The sequence below is a fragment of the Stomoxys calcitrans genome, chromosome 4, assembly GCF_963082655.1.
Source record: "Stomoxys calcitrans chromosome 4, idStoCalc2.1, whole genome shotgun sequence".
In the NCBI taxonomy this organism is placed as follows: domain Eukaryota; kingdom Metazoa; phylum Arthropoda; class Insecta; order Diptera; family Muscidae; genus Stomoxys; species Stomoxys calcitrans.
In genome coordinates this window covers 87,579,269-87,606,010 of record NC_081555.1, presented here as the reverse complement: position 1 = coordinate 87,606,010, position 26,742 = coordinate 87,579,269, and the positions used below count along the sequence as shown (strand labels likewise).

Sequence of the window (26,742 nt, the reverse complement as noted above, 5' to 3'; positions counted from 1 at the left end):
ATTGAACAATTAACAACTAATTTTTTTATTGATCTATTGAAAAAATTATTGAAATTGTTGAAATTACCAATTAACTTTTTAATTGGATCAGTTAAAAAATTAATTAAACATATTGTTAATTTGCCCATAAACATTCCAATAAAGGAAAAGCTCAATGAAAAGGGGCCTCCTTTTATAGCCGCGTTCGAACGGCGTGCCGCAGTGCGCCACCTCCTTGGGGAGAAGTTTTTACATGCCTGCCATAACATATTCTTTAATTGTCATAGTTCCTCACAAATGTCGGCAGCATTTGGAGGGGATAACCACCATTGAAATCTTTTTCTGATGTACACGCCAGGATTCGAACCCAGGCTTTCAGCGTCATAGGCGGACATGGTAACCTCTGCTCTACGATGGCTTCCAATTGAAAATAGACATATGCTATATTAAATTTTTTGCGAAACCGCTCCGTATAGGGCACACACCCGATGTCAATGTAACTTCGTACACAAATATTAACCTCTTCGGAAACGATATTGAGGTATATGTTTGGGTCCGTGATCAATCGTAAGACAAAACCAGTAAGGAAAGACCAAAGTCGGGCGTTGCCGACTATATAATACCCTACACCTACCCTATAAGTACCAATTGGAGCTATATATAACTTTGAACCAATTTTGATAGGCCTGGGGGGAGGTTTCCAGATGGATTATAGTATCCGCATCAAATTTTGAGCCAATATGTTCAATGTGTAATAACTACGGCACTATAAGTGCGAATAAGGCCATGTATATATGAATATGGACAAATGACAACATTATTGCAAATTACTCAAAATCTGGTATATGTTCATATATTATATCTCAATCTAAACCGACTTCCATCAACCTCCTTAGATATTGTGGTAACTTTTTAGGAAGCGTTGTGCAAAATTTTGGGATGATTGGTCAATAAATGCGCTTGCAGTGGCTCTAGAAAATCGGGCGATATATATGTGAGGGATATATATTCGGACCGTACTTGGTACAGTTGTTGGAAGTTATAACGGAACGCCATATACAAAATTTCAGTCAAATCAGACAAAAATTGCGGCTTCCAGGGGCACCAAGAAGTCAAATCGGGAGATCGGTTTATATGGGAGCTATATCTAAATCTGAATTGATATGGAACATTTGCAATCCCTATCGACTTCATCATTATTAAATATCTGTGCAAAATTTCAAGCGACTAGCTTTAATTGTGATTTCGACAGACGGACGTACATGGCTAGATCGAATCAGAACGTCGAAACGATTAAGAATATATATACATTATGGGGTCTTAGACGAAAATTTCGGGGTGTTACATCCTATGGTGTTGGGAACAAAAATCATTGAATCAATTAAATTTTTTTCCCTCCACCATAGGATGGGGGTATACTAATTTCGTCATTCTCCTCGAAATATTCGTCTTATGTCCCATAACGTATATATACTCTTGAGAGCACGCCAACTTTCGAAGGGGTAAAGCTAGCTGCTTGAAATTTTGCACAAATACTTTTTATTAGTGTAGGTTGGTTGGGATTATAAATAGGCCATATCGATCCATGTTTTGATTTAGCTGCCATAAAAACCGATTTTGGATCTTGACTTCTTGAGCCTCTAGAGGGCGCAATTATTATCCAATTTGGCTGAAATTTGGCTGGACCATAACTTGATATAGCTCCAATAGCATAGTAATTATTTTCTTTTATCCTTTGTTTGCCTAAAACTAAAATTAAACCCAAAATCCAATATCGTCGACATATCCTACGCCCCCTATTTTGTTTTTGATAGAAACTTAGATAGAGATTTCACTCTTCAAGAAATCAAGTTCTTATTGAATACCCTCAAATCAAATAAGGCACCCGGAGAGGACCGAGTCCCGTACGAGTTTTTTGTACACGCACCAGAGGAGTTCTTAGTTGCACTATGCAATGCTTTTACCAAAATTCTAAATGGCTACGACGACTTTAAAACATTTCGCTCCGGTGTCATATTTCCAATTCACAAGAAAGGAAATATCAATGATGTAAGAAACTATAGAGGTATCACATTCATGAACTGTGTTGGGAAGCTGATGATAGGAATGATGAACAATAGAATCACTGAATGGGTAAACAAACACAAAGTATTAAATGAGTACCAGGCGGGCTTTAGAAGAGGCTATTCCACCATAGACAATATATTTAATTTGATGGCAATAATTAACATAAAGTTAAGTGAGAACAGAAAAGTCTACGCATTTTTCGTCGACTTTAAAGCCGCCTTTGATAGAGTGCCGAGGCAGCTTCTGATATTCAAACTACATGAGATTGGACTTTCTTCGAAAATAGTGAAGTTTATAGAAAATATTTATATCGAAACTAAGTCAGCTGTGTGGACCGGTACAGGATTATCGGACTACTTCAACACTACTACTGGAGTAAAACAAGGGTGTTTACTATCGCCTATGCTCTTCTCAATATACCTAAATGATCTACACGATTATCTCGAAGGAGGCCTTTTTGTGGACGATATAAATTTGCGCGTCCTAATGTACGCGGACGACATTGTTATATTGGCTGATGATCCAAACACTCTGCAAAGAATGATAAAAAGGCTGGAAATGTACTGTAAAAAATGGGGTATGGAAGTAAACCAAGTCAAATCGGAGATTATGGTGTTCAGGAATGGAGGGCGCCTTGCCGCAAGCGAAAAATGGTTGTACAATGATGAGATAATACGAGTTGTAAACGAATATAAATACCTTGGTTTAACGTTGACCCCGAAACTATCATTTTCAAAGCACTTATCTCAAAAAGAAGTAGCGGCTAAAGTGTCGATTAACTCAACATGGAAAAACTTTATTTCAAAACCCGCCGTATCTTTGAAAGCAAAATGGAAAATGTTCCTTTCGGTTTGCCGCTGCATTCATAGTTATGGAGCCGAAGTCTGGGGAAACTCATACTTTGAGGATGTGGACAAACTTTATCGTTATTTTATCAAACGTGTATTGAGACTACCGGAATGTACACCGAATTATATAGTAGCTTTGGAAACTGGATACGAACCCGGATACATACACACGTATTCTTTACATTTATCATATTTATCAAAGTTGCTGTTTAAGCTTGAAGATTACAGACTTCCACACATCCTTGCATTAAAACTATCCGAAAAAAACCTAGCCTGGTTTAAAGATTATAGAGTCCAACTTTCATCCTATAACATTGATAATAGAAACATTATGCTTGACCAGACATGTTGGCATGGTGTAAGTCAAGAACTCCTTTACAAAATTACAGAAAATGCCTATAACTCACATATCCAAAAAGCTCACGAAAGCGAATGGCGTGGATACAAATACCTTGATTTTAATATAGGGGTTTACTACTGCAATGAAAAATTTACCTTGGAACAAATTTCACTTATAATGAAAGCAAGAGGTGACCTTTTCCCACTAAATGGAAATAAATATGGGCCGGATGTCGATCAACGATGCTCACTGTGTAATTCAGGGGAAGTTGAGTCTTTAGATCACTTTATATGCAGATGCCCAGTACTAAACGGGATACGAATAAAATATTTCAACCAATCATCATTGGAGCGAAATGACTTAATATATATACTGAACGGGTGTGAAGATTTTTGCTGGCTTACTTTATGCAATTATTTGAAGAAAGCGATTGCTTACAGAAAAACTTTAATAGAGGAATTTAATTATTAATCAAAACTATTATACTCATTCTTCCAGCAGACGGTTTATACATAAACCACGCTGTGACATTCTTTATTAATATAGTATTATTATACTGCACATTGAAATAATTTTTGTAACGTTATATGAAATAAAGAACATTGAATTGAAAATTGAAATTGTTTGCCTAAACAGAGATAACAGGAAAAGAACTCGACAAATGCGATCCATGGTGGAGGGTAGATTCGGCCCGGCCGAACTTAGCACTCTTTTACTTGTTTAATTGAAAATTGTCTAAAATTCAAGTACGATGTTAATTAAGGAAATGTGCGGATTCAATTAAAAAATTATTGATTTAATACATTTTTTAAATAAAAATGTTTCTATTTTCAATTACAAAAAAAAAATCGTTTTCAATTAAAAATTAATTGACTTAATCATTTTTAAGTTGAATGTGAATTTTTTCAATTACAGTCGTGACTGAAATTTTTGTACTTTTGGATCAATTAATTTTTTAATTCAATCTGAAGGCATTTTCGTGACGTCGTGATTAAAATTTTTGTACTTTTGGATCAATTAACTTTTTAATTGAATCTGAAGGCATTTTCAATCACAATCGTGACCAATTAATTTTTTAATTGAATCTGAAGGCATTTTCAATCACAATCGTGATTGAAATTTTTGTAATATTCATTAAAAAAATTAATTTAATCAATCATTTTTTCAATTGAAACGTAAAATGTTTGAACTAATTGACGAATTTTTGTTCCTTTTTAATATCTGCGATGAAGCCTTCATTTGATTTTACTTAAGTACTATATAACATACTAGCCGAACCGGGCCCGCTCCGCTGCGCCTTTTTTAACTTTCAAATATTTTTTTAGGGTGGGGACTGAATGCGGATATTGAATTCGTGCAATTGTAGCCTATGACGCTGAACGCGTTCGAATCCTGGCGAGAACATCGGACAGAGCGGTGTTTATCCCCCTCTTAATGTTGGCGACATTTGCGAGGGACAATGCCATGCATGGTCATCTAAAAATTTTTCCGCAAAGAGATGTCGCACAGCGGGACGCCGTTCGGATTCGGCTATAAAAACAGGCCCCTTATCATTGAGTTTAAACTTGAATCGAAAAGCACTCATTGATGTGTGAGAATTTGCCCCTTCTCGGTTTCTGTTGTAATATTCTTCCTTAGGATAATGTTCCCATTAGGGGAGGGATGGCCCCTTAGACATTTCGACTCAAATATTGATATCAAATTCGTGCTGCGCTTCCAAATCCCTTTAATTTGAGCCCCATATTGCCATGGCCGGTAAATAGGGGGTGTTTTGAGGCTGGGGCGGCTACTGCCATTTTGCACTGAAAATAGATATCAAATTCGTTCTTTATTCCCAACGGAAATGAAGTTCAGTTTAGGGGGTGCTTATGCCCATTAGGGGGTGGGCGACCTCCCATTACTTGGCCCTAATGTTTCAACTGCCTAATACTTATATATTGTCATAATGGGTCAAATAACCCATTTGACGTATCTCTAGAAGGAAAAGCGCCACTTAGACTTGAACGCAAATTTTAATGTCATATTTGAAATCTACTCCCCGATACCTTTCATTTGAGTCCCTTATAGCCATGGTCGGCTAATATGCCAATTAGGGGGTAGGCGACCTCCCATTACTTGGCCCTAATGTTTCAACTGCCTAATACTTTTCATTTGAGTCCTATATTGACATGAACTTCGAATATATCTGTTTAGAGGAGTTTTGTGGTTGGGGGCCCTCTGAATACTTGGACCCAAATTTTATTTCCAAATCCTCCAATACCTTTCATTTGATATCCTTAGTGTGCCCATCGGACCACTTTCGGATATGGGTGGCTTTTTTGGGCAAGAAGGAGGGTCCGCCTCCACCCGATATCTAAAAAATATATAGCCTATGTTTCCTTCTAGACAAACGTACACAATCTATGAAAATTTTAAGAAAATCGGTTCAGCCAAGTATCATATAGTCATAATGGGTCTAATGGCGTTTTTGAGGGGTGGCGTGACCCCCTATAGTTCGATCTGATTTTGTATGCCAGATTCGAAATCTACTCCCGAATACCTTACATTTGAGCCACATATTAAAATGAATATATCTGTTTGGGGGAGTCCCATGGGTACGTAGACTCAAATTTTAATACCATATTCTACTCTCCAATACCTTTCATTTGATACCTATATTGACCCGATCGGTTCACTTTTGAGTTTGGATTGTGTTTTTGGCATAAGGGGGAGGGTCCGTCCCCCTTCCGATACAGAAAACTTATATAGCCTATGTTTCCTTCCAGACCAACCTACACAATATTCGAAAATTTCGAGAAATCTGTTCTGCCGTTTTTCAGTCTATATGGAACAAACAAACCGAGTCTCATAGATCCGTGACTGGCTAATGTGCCCATTTTGGGCGTTTTTCGACATGAATTTGTATGCCAGATTCGTTATCTACTTCCGCATACCTTTCATTTGATACCCATATTGTCCTTACCGGTCCACTTTTGATGTTGGGTGGTGTTTTTGGGGTAACGGTGGAGGGTCCGCCCCCTTCCGTTATCAATAAATTATAAAGCCTACTCCTACTTCCTGACCATATTCGTAATCTACTCCCGAATACCTTTAATTTAAGTCCCATATTATCATGATCGTCAAATAAACCAATTTAAAGGGGTTTTGGTTCTTGGGCCCAACTTTAATTATGAATTTCGTACTCTACTCTTAAAAACCTTTCATTTGAATTCCATATTGTCCCGATCGGTCTACTTTTATTTTTGGGTAGTACTTTTGGGGTAAGGGGGAGGGTCCGCCCCCTCCCGATATCAAAAAATTATATAGCCTATGTTTCCTTCAAGACCAACCTAAACAATCTGTGAAAATTTCATGGTAATCGGTTCAGCCGTTTTCGAGTCTACACGGAACAAACAAACACAAATTGAATTTTATATATAAGATTGTTCCCTACGATATAGCTGGAAGGAGATTTCAAGGTCCATGCGTCCCACATTTCGGTAAATTTATAGCAGTCCCATGGCAGCCGATTCTACGAACAGTATTTCAAAAATAGGTTTCAAAAAATTTTAATAATTTTTTTAATAGATCGAATTAAAAAATTAATTGAAGTTTTCGAAAAATTTTGTTAATTAGATCAATTAAGTTGATTGGAAATTTCAATCATTTTTTAATTGAATATGCAATTGTTTTAATTACAAATTTTTTTATTACTTCTGTGATGATGATGGTGACTGATACTATCATGCTCGTGATTGAAGCAGTTTCGCTTAAAAAAATTAATTGAATCAATTAATTTCGAAATGGAAACCAATTTTTATTTTTTTCAGTGTAGGCTGAATTTTTTGAGTGCCAATGAGTGTTGCAACATTTTCTTCGTCCGATTGATTGGCTGCGTGAAACTATGAACCGATTCAATGAGAGAGCGAGAGAGTACAAAGCATTTCAAGCTGACTGTGATGATATTTCGATGCTTTAGCTAACTCTGTATTAACTTTAAGCTCAGTTCAATAGCGGCGATCGGTGGCAACAGTTGTTGTGAACGGAAAAAACAAAAAACGTAACGTCAAAATTAGATTTTTTTAATTCAAACCAGGAGAGTTTGCACTCAAGTCGAGCCGTGTGTGTTTTGTGCAAGCGCAAAATTTAGGCTTGCTACAAAAAACAAAGAAAATTTACCAAAATAGAAGAAGCAAGTGTTTGGAAATACTTTATTTAGGTATTTTTAACGCAAAAAGTGTATATAATTTTTTTTAATTCAATAGTCATTCAAAAAGGAAGACTTTAATTTGGGGTCGATTCAATTCAAAGCGTGTCTTTGTAGATTTTTCTTTTCTTTCTGTTTCGTTTGTAATAAAAGTGTCAAGCTTAAAATGCAGTAGTGTAATGTTGTTATTGTAATTTACCATAAGGTCCAACAACAACGACGACTACGACTAAACATAACGCAAAGTAAATTCCCAACACATACCTGTAAACTAAACATAAAAAAACAATAACAGCAACAACAGACGGCGGAAAGTGAAACTGGTATTTAAGCCGCTGTGTCGGTGGGTTAGAGGCTGGTGTTGTTGTTTCTGTTGTAAGCCGCCAACCATAGTCAATTGTAATTGTTTTGTGTGCTATTTTCCAAGTCTCTGTGTCTTCGCGCCTCATCGGTAATTTTCACAGTATCGTAGTCTTCTTTTTTGCAATTTTTGTTTTGTTGCTAACAAAAACACAGAACAACAAAAACAAAGTAATGCAATGAAAGCGCGGTTCAAAAAGACAACAAAAACATATAAACAAAAAAGACAAGACATGTGAAGTGAAGCAGAACATCACAGTTTCTTGTAATCAAAGTGAAAAACCAGATTATTCTAAAAATAGTGTGCGGTTACTTGCGACGATCGATAGTGGGATGATTTGCATTGCAGTAAAAAAACCGGTGCAGACGTTTTTTGTTTTCAATTTTATTACTCACTGTTTTACTACTAGTGCGTTAAAGCATCGTTTTTTTTTTCTTATATTGAGTTTAGTTTTTTTGTTTCAACAACTTAATCTAAGCCGATTTAATTAAGCTCTCGATTTTTTTCTGTTTCCTTTTCCACAAAAAAAAAAAGTGTGACTCTCGAACGCATTTCATTTGAATATCGGCGAATAACTTGCAGCAATTCTCATCCGTTGTTCACCAATTGATCGATCGGTGTTTTACGATTTGTCGTTCCCATCCGGCTTTGCATCAAGTCAAACTGGTAACAAAATCTTGAAAGCAGATCTCAACAACCATCAACCGTTTATTTTCGAAGGCTTCAAAGTGAGTAGAGCATTGTGCATATTTACACATTCATATGTTAAAAAAGCTAGAATTTACATACAGTGGCTCTATGTGGTCACGCTGCATTAATGGTATGTGACATTGTCATTCTATGCATATCTATGTCCATCAATTAAACACTTATTGTGATGTCATTAAGCTATTGAAACTACAGGGCAGCTGACACAAAGTGTTAAAAATTCTTAGGCCCTTCGACATCTTTCTTCAATTTGGCCCTGATCGGTTCAGATTTGGATATAGCTGCTATATAGACCGATCTCACGATTTAAGGTTTTGGGCCCATAAAAGGCGCATTTATTGTCTGACGTCGCCGAAATTTGGGACAGTGAGTTAAAATTAGCCCCTTGACATACTTCTTCAATATGGCACAGATCGGTCTAGATTTAGATATAGCTGCCATATAGACCGATCTCTCGGTTTTAACTTTTGGGCCCATAAAAGGCGCATATATTGTCCGATGTCGCTGAAATTTGAGACAGTGAGTTGTGTTAGGCTCTCGACGTCCTTTTCAATTTGGCCCAGATCGGTCCATATATGAATATAGCTCCCTTATAGACCCATCTCTCGATTTAAGGTTTTGGGCCCATAAAAGGCGCATTATTTGTCCGATGTCGCTGAAATTTGAGACAGTGAGTTGTGTTAGGCTCTTCGACGTCCTTTTTCAATTTGGCCCAGATCGGTCCATATTTGAATATAGCTGCCTTATAGACCGATCTCTCGATTTAAGGTTTTGGGCCCATAAAACGAGCATTTACTGTCTGATGTTGCCGAAATTTGGGACAGTGAGTTAAAATAAGCCCCTTGACATACTTCTTCAATATGGCATATATTGGTCTAGATTTGGATTTAGCTGCCATGTAGACCGATACCTCGATTTAAAGTCTTGGCCCCATAAAAGGCGCATTTATAATCTGATTTAACTGAATTTTGACACAGTGACTTATGTTAGGCTTTTCGACATCCGTGCCCTTCCCAATGTTCAAAGTTTCTCTTTGCGTCTTCAGCGACGACTGACTGCCCACATATGTATATTTATCGCGATAGTCTGATCGGGCTATCACTCCCGCATCGACATCGACTCCAGTGCCTTCACAACCGCGAAGACATCCCCCTGAAAGACGCTGCAACCATCGAGGAACCTATATGACTTCCGAAGCAGTTCAATTAACACTTCTGCCCCGGTGCCCCTTTCGACTTAAGACCCATCCGTGTATGCAAAAGTTCCCGGCAAGGGCAGGCTACCCCAAGTTATTTATTCCTTACGAACTGGGCCACAAGCAGATCTTCTTGCACATTGAAATATCGATCTGAGACGTCTAACATTCTTAGTCGATCTACCCATGGCCGTTCGTCCGTCGAAAGCACGCTTAATTTGGAAGGAGTGAAGCTAGACGCTTGAAATTTTGCACAAATACTTCTTATTAATGAAGGTTAGTTGGGCCAATTTGGTCCATACTTAGAAATAGCTTTCATATGAACCGATCTGACGATTATACTTTTCGAGCTTCTAGAAGGAAATATTTTTGAAATTGGTTGAAATTATTGCACAATGACTTCCAAAATAGTCCAATGGTCCATGTTCATGTTTTGGCGAAGGTTTCCACTAACATCTAGCAGAGTAGTGCAACTGGTTTTTTCTTCCGTTATCCAGATTGTCTGTCAGATAGTAAGCCATTCTCAGTCAGAAAATTGCTAATTTGATCACACATAATGCGTTTTAAAGCTTTAGACAAGAAAGGCAGTATATCTATGGGGCGGTAATCTTTATTTGCTTAAGGAATAGCTAAATATTAGGTATACTATATACGTCTGAGACCCCATTAAGTATATATATTTCTGATCGTCATGTCATTTTAAGTCGATCTAGCCGTTTCCGTCCGTCTGTCTGTCGAAAGCACGCTAACTTTCGAAGGAGTAAAACATGAAATTTTGGATAAATACTTTTTATTAGTGTAGGTCGGTTGGGATTGTAAATGGGCCAAATTGGTGCATGTTATGATATAGCTGCCATATAAACCGATCTTGGGTCTTGACTTCTAGAGGCAATAGAGCGCGCAATTCTCATCCGATTTGGCTGAAATTTCGCATGAGGTGTTATGTTATGATTTCCATTAAGTTTGCTAAGTATGGCGCAAATCGGTACATAACCTGATATAGCTGCCATATAAACCGATCTGGGATCTTGACTTCTTGATCCTCTAGAGGGCGCAATTCTCATCCGATTTTGATGAAAATTTGTACAACAACTTCTCTCGTGACCTTCAACATACGTGTCTTATGTGGTCTAAATCGATCAATAGCTTGATGCAACTCCCGTATAAACCGATCTCTCGATTTTGCTTCTTGAGCCCCTACAAGGCGCAATTCTTAACCGAATGAACTAAAATATCACACAATGACTTCTACAATGTTCAGCATTCATTTATGGTACGAATCGGACTATAACTTGATATAACTCCAGTAGCATAACAGTTGCGCATAGAATTCGACAAATGCGATCAATGGTGGAGGGTATATAAGATTCGGCCTGGCCGAACTTAGCACGCTGCTACTGGTTTATTTTGGTCCTTTTGATGAATATTTTGGAAAGTTATGTTGAAAAGTTGTTATAATATACCACAAATCATAGACTTCTAATATGTTGCTGAAGTTTCAACTTAATCAGATGCCCGATTAAAATTTTCTTGTATTTTACAAGCACCATTTAGATCAAATTAGAAATGAATTAATCTTTCCTAACCTATGACAAATGTAAATTACGATTGATACTCCCGTCTAATCTTATCGTACATTTGGTTCTACATTATATATAATTAATTTTAATGACTTTTAAGCTAAGCATATATAACGATGTACTGAAAGGTCCAATCAAGCTTCAAAACCGATTTAAAATTTTATCAACACATTTTGTGGACTTTGGCATTTCTATGGCAATTATACATATCGTATCACTATAGTTTTAAGATAATCGTTTTACTTGAATATTTTTATTTTTTTAATAAAGTCTTTATATGTATATGAAAATATGTTATAATACAAAATTCACGATAGAGCGCCACCTATATGGCAAATTTAAAATCAAAGTGCAGAAAACCTAATACAGCAACTCAAAAAAAAAGGAATAAAAACAAAAGACAAATATGGAAAAATTCTAATATTAACAAAATAAATTCAAATACAAATATGACGATGAATCAAATTATAATAAATATCTAAAAAAAATACGAGGGTTGCCTTTTATATTTCGGGATTGGACAACCCTTGTGTTGCAATCTGCCAACTGACAGCTCTATCGTAAAGCTTGACATTTTTGAGCGTTCTCAGAACGTTTTGACATACGAGCGCTATTTGTGTTGTATACAGTAAGTTAAAGGATTTATCTCGGAATTAAATCGTGAACATTTTCGTGCGATTATTTTTTAAATCTTTCCACGTGGATTAACTCAACAACAGTGCATCGATGAACTTTATTCTAATTTTGGCAATGAAGCTCCATTAAGGTCCGGTGTTTATTGACGGTATGTATGGTGACTTCAACCGAGTTCACACCAAGTCGAAATTCGTGAAAATCGTTCAAAAACCATTAATGTTGTGCACCATCTGATATTACAAGATCGTCATGTGACCTATCGTGAGTTTGGGACCACCTTAGGCATTAGTGGGACCAGCATAAATTCAATATTGCATGAACATTTGACTGCCAAAAAAATTTGTTCGCGTTGGATCCCACACAATTTATCAATCGCTTAAAAAAAGGCTTGTGTCGATTGGTCGAAAGAAATGCCCCAAAAATACGATCGCTTTGATACCTATGACATCGTGACAGGTGATGAATCGTGGATTTACGCTTATGAGCCCGATAGTAAACAGCAGTCGACTGTATGGATGTTTAAAGATGAGCCAAATCCAAAAAAAGTTGTTTGTGCACGAAGCAATTCCAAGCAAATGATCGTCTGTTTTTCGGAAAACTAGACATGTCGCAAACGTACGACTAGAACAACGCTGAACAGTTAATTCTGAGTGGTATACAACCATTTGTTTGCCAGTTGTCTTCCAAGAAATTAGGAAAACCAACCTTCGAAGACGGGTCACTCTTCACCACGGCAATGCGAGCTCTCACACATCAGCTCAAACAAATGCATTTTTGAGCAGTCATCCAACGTATAGTCCTGACTTGGCACCGAATGACTTTAATCGGTTACGTTAAAAAGGGGTCACCGTTTTTCGACACCTGAAGAAGCGGTTGATGCGTTCAGAATGCATGTTGTGGAGGTACCTCAATCAGAGTGGCAAAAGTGCTTCGAAAATTGGTTCAAACGCATGCAAAAGTGTATAGATCTTAATGGGAAATATTTTGAAAAACAATAAAGCGATTTTCGATGAATAATATTTGTCTTTGTGTTCTCCAATCCCGAAATATAAAACTTAGAGAATTGATTAATTGTTAATGATAGGAAACCTTGAGGGAAGGGAAGAGGTTTCCGATCGGATACCTGAGATGAACCTTGAAGTCGATTGCGAGGCAGTGCTGCCTTCGGCACGGTCTTTAATCGACGTAACGCTAGTACTGCCATCTGGAAGATCATGTTACACGGATGGATTAAAGCAAAAGGACAGAATGGGCCTGGGGGTCTACATTAAGAACCCTAGTGCTGAGATTTGTTTTAGACTGCCTGACCATAATACGGTTCTGCAGGCGGAAATCCGGGCGATCACGGAATGCGTGAAGTGGTGTGGTGCTAACGCGAGGACGTCGAGTGTGAACATCTTTACCGTGAGAAAATTGCCATAAGGGCAATAACAATTAGGATGGTAAGATCACGAACAGTCTTGAAGTGTTAGAAGGAGATTAAGGCCTTCTCTGAGGATAACAAAATCCGCCTCGTTTTTGTGCCGGGTCATAAAGGAGTAAGGGGAAATGCTTTCTTTGAGGATGGCAAAATCCGCATCGTTTGGGTGCCGGGCCATAACGGAGTAAGGGGAAATGAAAGGGCAGACCATTTGGAGGTGAAGGCCGGGGGACTGCCGTCAATGAACTTGGTTAAACCGAAACCTTTAGGGTCGACACAGTCCGAGTTAAGGGAGTGGGCGACGAATGCGCAAGCAACATTGTGGAACAGCGAAACGGTCGGTAGGACTGCGAAAATCCTATGGGGGGATCCAGATCGTGAGAAGGCGAGGCTATTACTGAAAAGAAGTATCAAAGAGGTCAGTATAGCTATTGGTATCATAATGGGACACATAGGACTACGAGCTCACTTATGTATAATCGGTGCGGCAAGTGATAGCATGTGTAGGACATGAGGGGAAGATGATGAAATGTTGGAGCATTTCCTTTGTCATTGCACTGCTTTCGTGTCTAACAGATACCGGCACTTAGGTGAAGACACAATACCAGACATGAACCAGCTTAGGGGAGTAGTATTGACAACAATTAAGGATTTTGTAAGTAGCATGGAATTCCTAACTTAAGATTTTCTTTTTAGAGGTTACTTTCTTGTTTTTAGAGCGCACAACAAGCCGATTATTGGCTTAGGTGTATGTCCTTAGTGGCATGGGGTTGATTAATATCTGCACCCTCTTTTCAACCTAACCCAACCTAGGCATTACTTTTCCTTATCGGTTAAGAGTTTAAACAAATTAAGAATTCTTTCAAATGACCCATTCATTTGTCTGTTTGCGCTCTTTTATTTTGATCTTTAAAAAGTTTTTTCGTGATTTTTCGAACATCTGTTGATGTGTTTGTGGAAAGCAAGGCTTTCGTCTCTCTTGCTACGCTAATAAGAGTTAGAAGACTTATTGAGCCCTGTTTCAAAACAAAAGCGTGCTTTACACCGTACTCAATAGTCTTTGGGTATGTAGGGCACCTTAATCAATTTGACAAAGGTGCTGATTAAGTTACATGGCGTAACAGAAATCGCGATCCACTAACCAGTCACAGTGTTTTGAACAATAACACACACTTGCTCAATTTATATAAGTTCTTTGCTATGTTACTGAATATGATCTCGAGCTAGAAGATGTTCAAAAAAGATCCTATTCATTCATTTGACAACTATAGGTCATATATTAGGTTAACTCTAACGTTATCGATTTATTCAATATTTATGTCTATTTTTTTATAAATACCATATTTTGAAAGAAAGCTATGACGAACATTGTATGAATTATTACGACTGGTCTATCATTATTAATACTTGAATATCACTTTAATGATATCAATTTGAAGACCGGTATGTGTTGATAAAGTCGAAAAATTCAAAATAAAACCAGTAAGTTCGTTCCGCACATGATAGGCTATTTGCATATTTTTTGTTAAAAAGTCTACATACGTTTTTTGGAGCTGCTTTAGAATGTTCCATAGCAAAACAAACCAATGACAATTATAAATTATTAACTATAGATTTTTTTGTTTGGGATACTTGATTTGATGACGATGTCTCTTATATTTTTATAATCGACTAAAGTGTCTAATTATAATAACTATTCATGAGTAAAAAAAATCACTTTGACTTTTATTCAACAATTGCTTGAAACTGGTTTTTAAATTTCTTCAAAAGACCTTTGAAGGAATTCTAATTTCAAACTAACCTATTACAACGTAAGTTGTTATTAATTCTAATATATGCTAATTTAAATCTGATACACACTATAAAATGATAGATAGAATACAACAACAACAGCGAGGGACAATTTTTTTTGGCAAATATTGCACAGATTTTTGATGACTCAGTTTTCAAGGGCACTTCGAAATGAAATTTAAATTTTATTAAAATTTTTCTCCCATATATACTAACGAACTCAACCATCCGCTTCGAATTTCGATCGCTGATTGATTATTATTTGACATCACAGATTTTTAATGGCTTTTAAGATTAGAGTACGTAGCGATGTGCGGAAAGGTTCAATCTGGTTTCAAAACCGATTAAAAATTCTAACAATACATTTTGTGGACTTTGGCGTTTCTATGACAATTACTGCCATCAGACTCACTTAGGCGTTTTCATCCATAGGTGCAGAAGAAGGAAGATGCCTTCTAGTTCCTTCCGTTGAATCATCCAGATCGCTTTAATTGGGCTTTAATTTCTCCCATATATACTAATGAACTCAACCATCCGTCTCGAATTTCGATCGCTGATTGATTAATGGCTTTTAAGATTAAGATTTTAAGATGTACTAAAAGGTCCAATCTGGTCTCAAAACCGATTAAAAATTCTAACAATACATTTTGCGGACTTTGGCGTTTCTATGAAAATTACTGCCATCAGGCTCACTTAGACGTTTTTATCCATAGGAGCAGAAGAAGGAAGATGCCTTCTAGTTCCTTCCGTTGAATCATTCAGATCGTTTTAATTGGGCTTTAATAAGCCCAATAACTTGCGAATGTTCGCATTCGCTATATCAGACAGGTTCTCAAAGACATGAGAACCTAAAGTGGTACTCCTTCTAACTGCTAGTGAGGGATACACACACAGAAGGTGTTCTCTAGTCTCTTCTTCATCGATGTCCTCACAGCTTCTGCAAAAGTCGTTGCTGGCAACTTTCAGTCTGTCAGTATGTTTTCCGATTAGACGGACACAATAACTGAGACGTCCGTTCTAGCCAATGATAGCAAAGCAGTAGACCTCTTCAAGTCTAGATTAGGCCACATAGTTTTGGAATGCTCACAGCCCCCTCTTTGTGACCATCCATCATTCGTTGTCCTTGGGGCCTGGTCCTGAAAACTTAGCTTACATGTCGGTAGAGGCATATCCACAGATTCCAGTATGCCTGGAATGTGAAGGGTAGTTCCTAGTCTCGCAAGTTCGTCCGTTTTACAATTCCCTGTGATATCTCTGTGGCCCGGCATCCAGAACAGGTGAATTTTGAACTGTGCAGCCATCTCGATGAGAGATCTGCGACAGTTGAGGGTGGTTTTTGTGTTCAGAAATACGTTCTCCAAGGAGTTAATAGCTAACTGGGTGTCTGAGAAGATATTTATGCCAATCGTCGTAATGACATTATATCTTAGTCATTTCAACACTTCCTTAATTGCATGGATCTCTGCTTGATACTTACTGCAGTGATGGGGTAACCTTTTCGATATGACCAGTTCTAGATCTTTAGAGTACACCCCAAAGCCCACCTGGTCCTTTAGTTTGAAACCATCCTTTAGTTTGGAACTTCTGTTACCAGGATATCGTAGTTCCAATCGGTTCTATCAGGAATAGTGGTTCAGTTATTTTTATCAGTAAGGGGGCTCATGTAGGGTGAAATCCACTCTGCCTGGAACATCGGCTATTGTATCAAGGATCACACAGTGTCCGTAGCCGCCACATGACTAATAAAAAAGCTCTCTTAACCTCACGTCAGTGGTCGCAGCAATTTGGGTAACCACAATATCCAGAGGCATTAGTATGTTAGTATTACATTCAGTGCATCAGATGGTTTCGTCCTCAGTGCGGCTGTGATGCACAAACAAGCCATCCTTTGAATCCGGTAAAGTATTGAGCAGTAGGTGGATTTTCGAAGCGCAGTCCACCAGACCACAAAACCATACAACATAATGGGTCTGACAACTGCAGTATATACCCAATGCATGACACGCGGTCTAAATCCCCAACTTTTGCCAATGGCTCTCTTGCAGGTGTATAGGGCAAGAGTGACCTTTCTTGCCCTTTCCAAAAAATTGGATTTGAAGTTCAGTTTCCTATCCAGCAAAACACCCAGGTATTTTGCGCTTTCTGTAAATGGAACATTCTCTCCACCCAAGGATACAGGTTCCACTGTAGGCAACTTGTATCTCCTGCTGAAAAGAACTACTTCTGTCTTGCACGGATTTATATCCAGACCACATTCGGTAGCCCACTTCGATGTTGCACGTGAAGTTTCCTGGCAATCTTTCCCCTAACCACAATTGCCACGTCATCAGCATACGCGACCACTTTCGCACCTTTTTTTCCAGAGACAATATTTTATTGTTAATGTCTATATTCCACAGTAGAGGAAACAGTACACCTCCTTGAGGAGTTCCTCTGCTGACCCATCTTTTTAGATCCACAGATCCCAAGCCTGTCGTAATGCATCTTTTAGTAAGTAAGTAATTAAAAAACATTCTTACGGTAGAGTTGATGTGTAGAAACTTCAACTTCTTCATGATTGGCGTCGGTTGTATAATGTAATTATTGAAAGCACCTTTAATGTCAAGAAATGCTACCATTGCATATTCCTTGACAGCGGGAGAACCCTCTATGTAGTCGTGAAGGACTGTTTCAGCGGATTTGCCTTGACTATATGCATGCTGCTGTCGCGACAGGCAATCTCTTGGGATCTTTGCCCTATGATATATTTCTGTCTGCCTCTCAAAAGAATTCATACTAGTGACAACCTCTTCTGGTGCCACGTTGTCCGTTGGAGAATTTCCCGGGAAAATGTGTATTAACGAGTAGTTCTAGCGTTTCCTCACTACACATTTTCCATACATGCTCTGACTTTTGTATATACCCCACCGTCATAGGTCTCGAGGGCAGAATATTCCATAGCCTTGAGGCCTGCGATGTATCCTCCACGGAGATGCAGAATTCTACCCAGCATTTGTTCGTATGCGTTAAGAATTTTAACAATACATCAAATGATCCCAGTCAATCCTATGGCAGGGTAGGTGTAACATTATTTGTAATGTAAACGATTTAATTGAATATTATTTTTTCATTTCATGACTTTATTTTAAAAGAAAGCAATGACGAAGATTGTATGTACACGTTTTTGGGAACTACTTTCGAATGGTCCATAGCAAAAACCATTAACAATTCTTGTTTATCAACTCAAAATTTCTAATATAAAAAAACTACAAAAACGATTGATTATTTTGGTTTGGGATACTTGATTTGATTGCAATATCTCTTATACTTTTATATATACAACTAAAGTGTCTAGTGGCTATCCATTAGTGGAAAAAATCACGATGACTTTTATTCAATAATTGCTTGAAAACTGGTTTTTAAATTTCTTCAAAAGACCTTTGAAGGAATTCTAATTTTAAACTAACCTTTAACAACGTAAATAGTTATTAATTCTAATATATGCTAATTCAAATCTGATAGAAACACTTTAAAATGATAGCTAAAAACAAAAACTACAACAACTAATCATTATTTTAGCGATTATTTTATTGGCAAATATTGCATTGATAATCTGATGACTCAGTTTTCAAGGGCATTTTACTATGAAATTAAAATAACAAAGAAATCAGTGTTAAATATCAAGTTTTTCACTTCACTACATGGATTTGTATAACCACTTGCTTAATAGTGGGGTATTAAACTTTGGAATTTTCTGTAAAACCTCTTGAGTAAAGAAGTCGTAACAAATATCAATGTTCAATATTACATACAGGGCTGAGAAAAATTTCTCCTGAAATGGGCGTTGGTGGTCTTAAAACTTAAAGTTTTTAAGTTTTTCTTTGCCACCCAGGACTTATGACATGTTAAATTTAGCACATGTTCATTTGTACATGTCGTGTGATACAAACGAAACTAACATATGAAAATAGCACATGTAATTTTTTTCGATTAGAGCGTGCTCTATTCCGTCTGACAAAAACATAAAGAAATCAATATAATTTAACCAGTTTTCTCACAACTTTAACGAAGTCTAGTATCCGTATGGCAATTTTATATTGGTACAATTCGTCTTTGAAATACTCTTTCATTTAGTTTACAGGGCATCAGCAACGCCTTTACATTTAAAATCAGACTTAAAAACTATCTCCTTAAACATTGAACAATATACGTTAACCTAAACATTATGATTATCTTGTTAAAGTTCGAATAATTGGCTTGTTCCTTTCTCTACCCCCTCCTCTGAGCTTGTTCACACAGCTGGATGTATAAAGAGTAGCTCTTATAGTTTTACTACAATATGCCATGGAGCTTGTTCGCTAGCTCGGAGGGATTCTGCCCATTCGCGGAAATTCCCCTACATACTCTCCTTGACCTTGTTCGCTCAGTCGGACTTTAGGAAGAATTGTTAAGAGCATTTTTTTTTTCACCTCTCTTAGGAGCTTGTTCGCATAGTTCGGATGTAGAGAGAGAGACTTCGAACACCCTAACAATCTTTGTATACCCTCCACCATAGGATGGTGGTATACTAATCTAGTCATTTCGTTTGTAACACCTCGAAATATCGATCTTAGACCCCATAAAGTTCTTGATCCTATCGACATTCTGAGTCGATCTGGCCATGTCCGTGCATCTGTCTGTCGAAATCACGATAGCGGTCGAAGGCATAAAGCTAGTACCTTGAAATTTTGCACATATACTCACTATTGATGTAGGTCTTTGGGGATTGCGTTTTACATTTTTCAATAAATATCACTAGAATATTTCAAATTTATGGAAAACGGGTGCGAAATAAATATAGGTTCAGTTCATTTTAGAGATTGGAACCGAAATTTTTATGAACATACATAAAAAGAAACACATTGTTTCTGATTTCTTGATTTAGTTGTTGTTGTAGCAGTGTGTTATATACTGAGGTGACAGCCCTTGCCGATAAAGAACTCCATCGGGTTAATCCGGCTGCCATGGATTTGATTTCTAATTTCTTGATTATCAATAGATGTAATAATTGGGAAAATATGGATTCTTGTAAATTTTTTTTAAAAAAGGTGCCCGAATACGGAAATGGTTCGTGGAAACCCTTTATTAGCAAAGTATATAAGTTTTTAAAGGTCAAAGGCTTTCCAATCAGGCGATCGCAAAGAAAAAAGGTAGATTTTTAAATGCTTTTGACACTTTTTAAATTTGGGTTCAGATTATAGTAGAAGAAGCAGTCTTGGGTGGACCCAAATCTTTCACAATGTCAAAAATCGACAATTACACTGAAAGCTTGCCGAGAAAATGTGTTTGCATCAGAAAAAAACCCAGAACCCTGCTAGACACTGCCAGACTGGATAAACAAGTTTTAAAGTCTTTGGATCACCGTTTTTTTACGAAGAAATTGGCTTGTTTATCCTTATAGAATACCGAAAACCAAATTTGAGTGCCTCGTGAGTCGTGATTGTCTTGTAAGTCGTGCGTGTTTCGTGAATCGTGAGTGTCTCGCGAGCGTGCGTGAGTAAAATTTTCGTCTAGTGAGCGTGGGTGGAAAATCACTCGCGCGCACATATCTAGTGCTTAGCCCACCCCCAGAGGCCTTTCTACGCTTATGACTCCCATATAAACCGATCTCCCGCTTAGTTTTCTACGACTTAAATTTGTGTCCGATATGACAGACATTTTACACATAAAGTACACATGTGCTCTTCAACTAAGTTCATTTGTGTAAATTTTTAGTAGAATCCATGGTGTTGGGTTCTCAAGATTTGCTTCGGCGGGACTAAGCACGTTTTTATATGATCTCGGTAAACGATTTCCTACATGAGTACTACATGAGTACAGTAGCACAGGTACTAATGTTTTCATACTTAAATACTCTGACCTAGGAACTTTGCATCTTGGATAGAGTGCGGGCAGAGTAATCTAGTTAAGTCAATATGTGAACAATATCAATATAGGTGAACACCTCGTTTGTAACACCTTAAAATATTTTTCTAAGACCCCATAAAATTTATATATTCTGAATAGTCTCGACGTTTTGAGTCGGTCTAGCCATGCCCGTCCGTCCGTCTGTCGAAATCACGATAGCGGTCGAACCGGTTTCTCGATCATCCTTGTTCGGTTCCTAGAACCTTTGAGTTTTGCTGGTTTGACAGATTTTCCCATGAGCATTCCATTAAGAAACAGGGTCAAACTTCTTACATATCAATGAGTGCTCTGCGATTCAAGTTTAAGCTTAATGATTAGGGGCCTCCTTTTTATAGCCGAGTCCGAACAGCGTGCCGCAGTGCGAAACCTCTTTGGGGAGAAGTTTTTACCTGGATTCCATTCATGGCATAGTACCTGTACCTCACAAATGTCGCCAGAATTAGGAGGGGAAAACCATCATGCGACCATTATGGTTTTCCATCACATGAATTCCACTATCTCATCCACTTTTCCTAGTAGACTTTTGCATTTAAATTGCAAAAAGGATATATTTCCACTTGCACTTGCTTTATTTAATAGACTAGGACAGAACATTTGTTCCATTTGCCGAAGGTAGTATAGAGTTCCAAGCGCCTCGATCTTCTGCACTCCTTCTATAATCTCTGACACCAGATTATAGAAGGTGTCCCGATTTGCGTGTAGCATCGTGATCGCCTTAGAAAGACTTCTTTGCTAAAGCTTCTTCATTCATTCTGACAACATGACGTAGCCAACGCCACTGTTGTATTGGGTTGCCCAAAAATTACATTCTTTCTTCTGTCAGGTATCAGCTGTTACTTTTAGCTTGCTTTAGAAAAAAAGTGTAAAAAAAGTATATTTGATTAAAGTTCATTCTAAGTTTTATTAAAAATGCATTTACTTTCTTTTAAAAAATCCGCAATTACTTTTTGGGCAACCCAATATTTTGATACGTTTAACTATGCTACAGTCTTAGAACTTAGAATAAACTTTAATCAAAAATACTTTTTTTACACTTTTTTTCTAAAGCTAGCTAAAAGTAACAGCTGATAACTGACAGAGGAAGGAATGCAATTACAGAGTCACAAGCTGTGAAAAAATTTGTCAACGCCGACTATATGAAAAATCCGCAATTACTTTTGGGGCAACCCAATATGTATTGGTCTTCTCACGCTCCTGTAGAGCCAGTGGACTACCCTCGGATTCAGGCCCCATTACATAGTGCCCAACATCTGCGAACTTTCTCAGTACTCTCCTGAATGTGACACTTTCAGTTTCAGTCTGCTGTCCAAGATCACACCTTAGTATTTGACCTTGCCAGATATCGAAATCGTCTTATTGAGAAAATGTGGTGCGTTAAATTGACCCACCTTCGTCTTCCTCGTGAACAGGCATATTTCAGTCTCCTCTGGGCTAACATTGAGACCTCTAGGTCTAGCCCAGTCATATGCCATATGCAAGACCCTTTCGGCTCTTCTGCATAGCTCGTTCGGATCCTTACCCAGCACTAACACGGCAATATTTAAGGTTGGGTTTATATATTGCCGTGCGGAGGTAGTCGTAGAGGTTACATAGTCCGATGTCGATGGCTTGTGACCCACTGGTGGCTAGGTTGGCACAGCTCCTTGCAACGAAGTCAGTACAATGACTTTACTATCATATTAGTCATTACTGACTGATATGGTTTTGCCATTCGTCCCAATGGAAGAATTCAGGACAGCTAAACCTTTTCAAGTTCTAACAGATGTCAAGGTTTTGTTCACTGCTTTCTTTGTTTACCGTAGCTTAAGTACCTCATGAGTACTTGCCACATGATTGTATGATTAAATGAGAGTATTATCTTGATGCTATGCACCGTTTGCAAAAAGCAAAACGGATTTATTTAACGACAATATATGGCTTCAAATCACTATTTTGTTGTATTTATTGAGTCATATTTTTGCTTTTGACCCCTTTAAAATTTAATATTATACTCAACTTCTTAAATTGTAGATTGATAACTATAGTCTCCGTTTCATGTTAAGTGTTATGCTATTTTTTGTTTTATAAAAATACGCAGTTCGCTAACAAGTGGTCATTGAGATTGCATTATCAATCTGCTGATAATATGAGCAAGTGTTAATTTATTCTAAATATACAGCGGTCAAAAAAAGTATTCATCATTCAATGTTTTTTTTTTAATAAGTCTACAAAAGACAATTGGAATAAAAACATATTAAACTAATGATGCAGTAGTGCTTGTGTGATATATATGTACACAATTTCATTGTTTTTAAAGAAAAAAATAGTATTTATTGGAACAAAAAGGGCCATTTTACAGCTGAACACAAAAAATTAAACAAAAAAAGTATTCATCATTGCAAAAAAACAAAAAAATAAATAACATAATTTAAAAAAATTAATACTTTGTTATTCGACCACCGCGTCTTATAACTTCTTTTAAACGGTTTGACATCGATTGGACTAATTTAGCGGTTATATTTTGGTCTATATTAGTCCATTCCTCCATTATCACCTGTTGCATTTGACTCTTGCTCGAAAAATTGCGCGTTCTCAATTTGCGTTCGAGATGTTCCCAAAGATGTTCAATTGGGTTCAAGTCGGGACTTTGAGGAGGAGTTTTAATGACTTTGGGGCAGTTATACAGCATCCACATCTTGGTATTTAAAGCAGAATGTTTGGGGTCATTATCTTGATAATATTGAAAGTTATTACCAAGCCCAAGTTTTACAGCACTATCTTTTAAATTCCTCTTTAAAATGTCAATGTAATACTTATGATCCATTACTCCATTAATAATTTCAAGATTTCCCGCTCCTGAAGCCGCCATACACCCCCAAACCATTAAACCACCTCCACCATGTTTTACAGTAGCAACTGTGTTTCGTTCTTCAAGCTCTGTATTTGGTTTTCTGTACACTATGACCTTTCCATCGCACCCAAAAAGATTAAACTTGCTCTCGTCTGCAAAAATGACTGTTTTCCAAAATGATTCGGGCTGTTTTACATACATTTTTGCGAAGTTTAGCCTTTTCACTCGGTTTATTTTATTTATAAAGGGCTTCTTACGTGCAGTTCTTCCTCTGTAACTATGCCTTTTGAGTGTATTTCGAATTGTTTGTGTAGTAACTTCCTTCCCTAAATATTCCATAGTGTTTTTACGAAGAATGGTCGCATTTGTCTTCGGAGTTTTCTGAACTTGCCGCACTAGCCAACGCACATCTCCAACTGAAAGTGCTTTTGGTCGACCAGATCTTGGTTTATTGTCAACAGTTTTCGTTTCTGTCCACTTTCTGATGATGGATTGTATAGTAGATCGTGGTCTATTTAATATTTCACTGATAGTTTTTTGAGTTAAACCATTCCTGTGGTGTTTTATTATCAAAACTTTTACCTCATCAGAAACCTCGTTTTGCTTACGACCCATTTTGACAAAAACTATATTTTCAATGAAATTAAATATTTGCTGTCAAGGGCAAAGCCTCCTTTACTAAATAAAACAGAAAAGGGGGATTCCCAAATAATATTTGAATTTGACTTTGATGATAGCACATCAATGATGAATAATTTTTTTTTTTTTTTTTTGGTATTATTATATAAAACTGCATTTTTTGCGCTAATTAAATTTATTTTTTGAATTTATTTTAAAACATATTACGAAAAATAAACTATTGCATAAAACTGCATTATTTGTTTACTTTAAATTTTCTTCAATTACCCAAAATAAGTGAATTTATTATCAATTTTGCTAATGATGAATACTTTTTTTGACCGCTGTATATAATCTCATTTATGCACTAGGTCAGGATTATGTTAGTTTATTCATTGAAATGAATCATTTCTTAAATAATGTAGGAAAACGATTTTTTAATTGTTTGCAATTTGGTAGATCAATGAAACATGCTAGGATCAATCGCCTTATAAAAAACAAAACAATTTTTTAGATGCCTTTCATATATTTGCATGACATTTGAGATTTAAACTCTGTCAATAAAATAATGCATTTAAATTTTAAAGTTGTATACATATTGAGATTTTTTGGATTATATTTTCAAAACTGTTTGGAATCCAACTGTTGATTAGAAACTATTTTCAACTATAATCTTCCTGCAAACTGTTTGTACATATTTTTTTTTGTTCATCCAAACTGATCACTAATCACTTGGGCCACAATACTTTTTTACTTAAAGGCGGATGTATTTAACAGCCAGTCCAATGGTATACACCTTGCCATTGTTTAAAAGTTTTAATTATCAAAAGAATATTCTCTGATACATCATTTTGGTTTGTCTGCTCTTGGCTATTCGAAATTAGTATTTTCAGATTTATTTCGAACTAATTGATTTTTATGGTATCTACACTCTTTCATATTCAATAATTCATTTGAAAGTAAACGTGCCTCGATTAAGTTATACAACGTCTGAACATGGTTAATGAATCTCTAAGAGAATACTTTGACGATCATTACAGCTATGTAGTGTGTTTGTGTTTATACATTAGAGTGCCTTGAAAACGGATACTTAACGAAAAGTAAAAAAAAATATTATTTTAATTTTCATATAAAACTCGATTTTAATAGAAAATATAAATTTTTTTTTTTTTGAAAAATTTTAATTTTTGTAGAAAATATTAATATAAATTTATAAAAAATTAATTAAAAAATTAATTTTTATTAGTAAATTTAGTTGGAACAAATAAATGTAAATTGAAAAGAAATAAATAAAAAATAATAATCAGGAAATTAAAAAAAAAAGAATAATAAAACTTAGTTTTGTTTTTTAAATTTTGTTAAAATTTATTTTTTATAATTATTCTAAAATAATCATATTAATCTTTTAAATTTATAATTATAATTCTATATTTGTTATTGAAAAAAGTTTTCTAAAAAATATTATAAAAAAATTTTTATCTTAAAAAAAATGTAAAAATAATTATTGCTCTCTTCTTTTGTTCGGTCTTTATGTTTAATTAAACCCCAATAGATTTAGGTTATTTTCAATAAAACTTGGTGTTTATTTACTTATTTTTACGGACAATATTTCGATATATTCATTGGCCGAAAAATTCTTCAGTTTACACCCGAAAGCCCTCCTGGTCGTTTAGTTTTGAACCATCCATAAAGAAGTCTATGGAACATTTATTATCAGGGATATTGTATTTCCACTCGGTTCTATCAGAAATAGTAGCATAGTACTTTTTATCAAAAAGCTGCTCAATGCCAATATGTAATTCACACCAGAGAACAGTGCGTTGCCATTCCTTTTTATAACGCATTCATCTTTTCATTGCTTTTGACTTTCCTTCGTTCAACAATAGCGAGTAATGCTGTTGCGTTCAAATGCATTTTTAGATGATTGCTTTTTAGGCATTGTTTATACCCTCCACCAAAGGATGGGAGTATACTAATTTCGTCTAATTTCTGTTTGTAACTCCTTGAAATATTCGTCTAAGAACCCATAAAGTATATGTATTCTTGATCGTCATAACATTTTAAGTCGATTTAACCATGTCCGTCCGTCTGTCTGTCGAAAGCAGGCTTACTTTTGAAAAAGTAAAGCTAGCCGCTTGAAATTTTTCACAAATACTTCTTATTAGTGTAGGTCGGTTGGGATTGTAAATGGGCTATATCGGTATATGTTTTGATATAACTGCCATATAAATCAATCTTGGATCTCGACTTCTTGAGTC

General features: G+C 36.5%; 1 protein-coding gene across 2 annotated transcripts in view; it reads left to right on the top strand.

The window, feature by feature from the left end:
- Positions 1–7,224: 7,224 nt before the first annotated feature.
- Positions 7,225–26,742, top strand: part of LOC106089674 (ATP-binding cassette sub-family A member 13) — a 107,054-nt gene continuing 87,536 nt past the window's right edge. Inside the window, exons 1-2 of one of the 2 annotated variants that reach the window (XM_059366796.1) lie at positions 7,225–7,432; positions 8,316–8,509. The gene's annotated coding sequence lies outside the window, so the exon portion shown is untranslated. The remainder of the gene's footprint in view (positions 7,433–8,315; positions 8,510–26,742) is intronic. The other variant, XM_059366797.1, reaches the window with a different exon arrangement.